Raw genomic sequence first — 6,149 nt, forward strand, 5'->3', positions numbered from 1 at the left:
CAGCTCTATGACCAAGAAAATAATTCTAAAATTCTCCATCATTTGGCTTATATATGTATGTATTTGTGAGTGTGTGCAAATTGTGTATGGTTTACATTCGGACTGTTATCGAATAAATTTTGTGTGCATGTATGTACTAATTTTGGTTGGCATACTAACAAACTTACTATTTTTCTAAATATTGACACTTTTTTTCTTTTTTTTTCTAAATATTGACGCTTTTTTTCTTTTTTTTTTGTTTACCAACCCCGGTTTTATAAACCGGTGGTTCAACCCGCGTCGCACACCTGGCTGTGGTGGGTGAGTCTCCCAGCGGGGATTTTTTGCATCCATAAGAATTCGATACCGGAACCTTACTTAAGCGAACCAAGTTGCTTACTACTTGGACCAACCCCGTTGGTAAAATATTGACGCTTTAACTTCAAAACTATAATTGAACCTCATTTATTTTTTCATTCTTATACTAAATCCATAAAATAAAAAAGAAAAAAAAAATGTATAGAAAACAATTTATTTAAACATATTTATTTGGTTCTCAAATACACACACTCAGATTGATCTCTAGTAATAGCACTGCTAAAATATTATTGGGTAACTGAGTTGATGTACGTGATATTCATATAAGAATGATATGCGTATTTTCGACAATATATCTACGCAATTGTTTATCTTCCTATACACTAATATAAAGTTAATATTTATAAAATTAGGGATCAACCCCTCAATCTCAAATAGAAGTTCTCTAAAGCAACTCCGAGTTGGTATCTCCTTAACTTTAACCTCAAAACTGTAATTGAACCTCATTTATTTTTTATTTTTTCATTAAATACACAAAATAAAAAAGATTAAAAAACGTATAGGAGACAATTTCTATAAGACATATTTTGTCCGTTCTCAAATACACACGCCCAGATGCATCTCTAACAATAGCAGTGCTGAGATGTTACGGATGACAGAGTAGATTACGTGAAATTCATACAAAAAGAATGTGCGCATTTTTTACCATACATCTACGCAACTCCCTATACATAAATACAAAATTAATATCTAGAAAAATAGGGATCAACTCCTCAATCTCCTCCGAAAATTCTCTAAAGCACCTAGGAGCTAGTATCTCCTTAACTTTAACCTCAAAATTGAACCTCATTTATTTTTCATTTTTATACTATATCCACAAAATAATCAAGATTAAAAAAATGTATAAGAGACAATTTCTATAAACATATTTATTTTGTTATCAAATATACACTCATATGGATCTCTAGCAATAGCATTGCTAAAATATTGTTGGGAACCGAGTTGATATACGTGATATTCATACAAGAAGGGCGTGCACATTTTCAACAATATATCTACGCAATTGTTTATCTCCTATACACAAATACAAAGTTAATATCTAGAAAAATAGGGATCAACCCTTCAATCCCCTCTGGAAGTTCTCTAAAGCACCTAGGAGATATTACCTCCTTAACTTTAACCTCAAAACTGTAATTGAACACTCATTTATTTTTCATTTTTATACTAAATTCACAAAGTAAAAAAAAATTAAAAAATGTATAGAATCGAATTTATATAAGACATATTTTTTTTCGGTCTCAAATACACACGCCCAGATGATCTCTAGAAATAGTAGTGCTGAGATATTGTGGGTACAGAGTAGATGTATGTGGAATTCATACAAGAAGGGTATGTGCATTTTTGACATTATATCTACGCAAATATTTATCTCCTTATACACAAATACAAAGTTAACATCTAGAAAAATAGGGATCAACCCTTCAATCTCATCTGGAAGTTCATTAAAGCACCTAGGAGCTGATATCTCCTTAACTTTAACCTCAAAACTGCAATTGAACCTCATTTATTTTTCATTTTTATCCTAAATCCACAAAGAAAAAAAGATTAAAAAAATATATTTGAAACAATTTCTTTAAGACATTATTTCGTTCTTAAATACATAGTGTTGAGATATTGTGGGGGACAGAGTAGATGTACGTGAAATTAATACAATAATGATATGCTGCATTTTCGACAATATATTTGCAAAATTGTTTTATCTCTTTATACAGAAATACAAAGTTAATATATAGAAAATAGGAATCAACCCCTCAATCTCCTCTGAAAATTCTCTAAGAGCCTATTTGGTTACTTGAGTCTAGAGATTTCAAAAATCTAGATAGTTGAAATCTATGGAGTCATGGTTCATAAAATTAATTGTTTGGTTAGCTTGAATTTCTAGAATAAATTTGTAAATTCATGTTGAAAAAACATTTATGGAGTCATGGTCCAAATGTTTAATGCTTTTATACTAGGGGTGAATCTGGATTTCACCTCATACCCATAAATCTACAGATTCACATTTTTAGTGTTAAAAGGTGAATTTGTAGATTTCATGAATCCAGAGATTCACACAACCAAACGGGTATTAATCTCTCATTTGTGAATCTAAAGATTTGAAATCTCTGGATTCATGTAACCAACCAGGTCCTAAAGCACTTAGGAGCTGGTATCTTCTTAGCTTTAACCTCAAAACTACAATTTAACCTCATTTAGTTTTCATTTTTATACTAAATATCCAAAAGAAAAAAGATTAAAAAAAATGTATAGCAAACAATTTCAATAAGACATATTTATTTCGTTCTTAAATACACACACCCAGATTAATCTCTAGTAATAGTAGTGCTGAGATATTGTGGTGAATAGAGTAGATGTATGTGAAATTCATATAGGATGGGTATGTGCATTTTCGACAATATATTTGCGCAATTGTATATCTCCCTATACACAAATACAAAGTTAATATCTAGAAAAATAGGAATCAATCCCTCAATATTCTTCGAAAGTTCTCTAAATCATCTAGGAGCTAGTATCTCCTTAGCTTTAACCTCAAAACCGTAATTGAACTTTGTTTATTTTTCATTTTTATATTAAATCGTCCAAATAAAAAAGATTAAAAAATGTATATGAGACAATTTTTTAAGACATTTATTTCATTCTCAATTACATCTATAGCAATAGCGGTGCTGAGATATTGTAAGGGACAGAGTAGATGTATGTGACATTAATACAAGATGGCCGTTTAACAATATATATGCGCAATTGTTTATCTCCTTATTCATAAATACAAAGTTAATATCTAGAAAAATAGGGATCAACCCCTCGATCCCCTTTGGAATTTCTCTAAAGCACCTAAGAACTGGTATCTCCTTAACTTTAACTTCAAAACTGTAATTGAATATTTTTCATTTTTATACTAAATCCACAAAGTAAAAAAAAAAATGTATAGGACTGAATTTCTTTATGAGATTTTTTTTTCGATCTCAAATAAACACGCCCGAGATGCATCTCTAGAAATAGCAGTACCGAGATATTATGGGGGGACTAAGTAGATGTATATGGAATTCATACAAGGAGGGTTTGCAAATTTTCAACAATATATATATGCAATTGATTATCTTTTTATACACAAATAAAAATTATATATTCTAAAAAATAGGGATCAACCCCTCAAACTCCTTCAGAAGTTTTATAAAACACCTAGGAGCTGGTATCTCCTTATCTCTAACTTCAAAACTGCAATTGAACCTCATTTCTATTTCATTTTTATACTAAATCAATAAAGTAAAAAATATTAAAAAAATGTATAGGAGACAATTTCTTTAAAACATATTTATTTCGTTCTCAAATAAACACACACATATTCATCTTTAGCAATAGCAGTGCTGAGATATTATGTGGGACATAATAGATGAACCTGAAATTCATACAAGAAGGGTATGCGCATTTTCGCAATTGTTTATCTCCCTATACACAAATACAAAGTTAATATTTAGAAAAATAGGGATCAACCCCTCAATATCCTCTAGAAGTTCCCTAAAGCACCTAGGAGCAAGTATCTCCTTAACTATAATCTCAAAAACGCAATTGAACACAGTTGTCAAGGCGCCGCCTTGGCGTCCTGGCGGAGTTTGAGGGGATGAGGCGAAGAGCGCCTCATGTGGAGTCCATAAGGCGGTCGCCTTAGGCTCTGAGGGGTCGCCTCGGGCTCTAAGGGGTCGCCTATGCATCGACTCAGACGCCGCGGACCCCTAGGCGACCGCCTTTGTGGATTTTAAGAACCACCTTATTTTTATTCCAAATCAGAGGCCAAAAGAAATTAGGTTCCAATTGGGAATCGTCTAATGGTTGAGTGCTTATATAAGTTTTACATGAGATACATGGGATCATTCTAACATTAAATCATTAACAAAAAAAAAAAAAAACCCGAGAATTTCACTCGAGACTCTTCACTCTTGCGAGCCCTAAGCCCCTAATCTCTCATCGTCTCTGCCTCTCGGCCCTCTCTCTCTGCTACTTTCTTCGGCTTCCACTTGATCGACGACGAAATCAGTAACTCTGGCGACAACTAAAAACATCACCAGAGACGTTGTTACTCTCTTTCAGCTTTTCATTTCTTCTATTGACACCTACTACTATCTTCCAGAGTTCCCACTCGATTAACGATGACATCCAGCGACTCCGGCAACAGCCAGAAACATCACCGGCAACACCATTGTACTCTCTTTTTCAGTTTGGAAGGTCCAAAATTGATCGACGTCTGCTGCTACTCTCTTACTTTTGCTTCTTCTTCTTTTTTTCCCCTCATAGTTGCAGAGCCTACAGCGACCAAGTTGCAATAATTTCCGGTAACTCTGGTCACCATCTCAGGCGACGGTATGTCGCCGGAATGCTTTTTTTTTCTTTCTTTCTTCTGCGTTGTAACAATGTTATAAGTTACTACTTTTAATTTCTGTTTGGAGATTGTTAACTGATTAGGTAGTTACATGTCGGGGTGCTCTATTTGACTTACTCCTCTGTTATTCTGGAATTTTGGTTTTGATTTCCTCTTGGTTTAAGTCTGCATTGGTTGTTTCCTGTTTTTGTTATTGTTTAGGATTAAAGTTATTTGGGCAGTCTTTGGTAAGTGTTTCTTTTTGCTTTTCAGTGTTAGTATGGGGGATTGGAGGATGTTGCAGCCATTATGTCTTCTTTGTCATGAGTACTACTAATTTGGTAGAATTTGTAATTCAATACAAATTCCTCTTAATTCTCTTCAGATTTTTACTACAAGTAAATCTGGATTGCTGTTTTTTTATTGGTCTACACTTATACAATTGCTTGATTGATTGTTGGATCTAGGTGAGGTTTCAACAATGATTGTATTCTCATAGAATGATGGAATGGCATTCAACCATAATTGTTTGTTCATCTATTCCTTTGACCAAGTTCTATTTGTCTAGTGTCTATTTGTTTTGCTCATACATCTATGTGTTTACTATTTAGTTACATTTATCATATCTTGATTCTTGTTAATGATAGTATTATACTTGGAATTTATTTAGGACCTACTATGTGTGGTTTGTAGTATGTTGGATGACTTGAGGTAGGCTAAATGGCTAATGTTAGTTTTTTTTTATTATATATAAGATAGATTTATAATGAATTAGCGTATGAGATGTATACTAAAAAGTAAAAATTTCACTTAAGGCGCCTCGGAGGGCGCCACGTTGGCTCATCAACTTAACTAGCTAAAACCGCCTCAAAAGCGCCTCGTCTCCATAACAATTATGATTGAACATCATTTATATTTAATTTTCATACTAAATCCATAATGTAAAGAAGATAATAAAAAAAAAATGCATATGAGACAATTCCTTTAAGACATATTTATTTCGTTCTCAAACACGCACACTCAGATGCATCTCTAGCAAAATCAGAGCTAAGATATTGTGGGGGACAAAGTAGACGTATTTTAAATTCATACAAGAATGGTATGTACATTTTCAACTATATATCTGCGCAATTGTTTATCTCCTTATATACAAATACACAATTAATATATAGAAAAATAGGAATCAACTCCTCAATCACCTCAGGAAGTTTTCTAAAGCACCTAGGAACTAGTATCTATTTAGTTTTAACCTCAAAACTGTAAATGATCCTCATTTATTTTTTCATTTTGATACTAAATCCACAAATTAAAAAAGATTAAAAAAATGTGTAGGAGATAATTTTTTTAAGACATATTTATTTTGTTCTCAAATACGCATCTCTAGCAATAGCAGTGTTGAGATATTGTGGGGACATAGTAAATGTATGTGAAATTCATG

This window comes from Hakea prostrata, chromosome 5 (genome assembly GCF_041222555.1).
Source record: "Hakea prostrata isolate BN-2017 chromosome 5, UWA_Hpros_2, whole genome shotgun sequence".
Lineage (NCBI taxonomy): Eukaryota > Viridiplantae > Streptophyta > Magnoliopsida > Proteales > Proteaceae > Hakea > Hakea prostrata.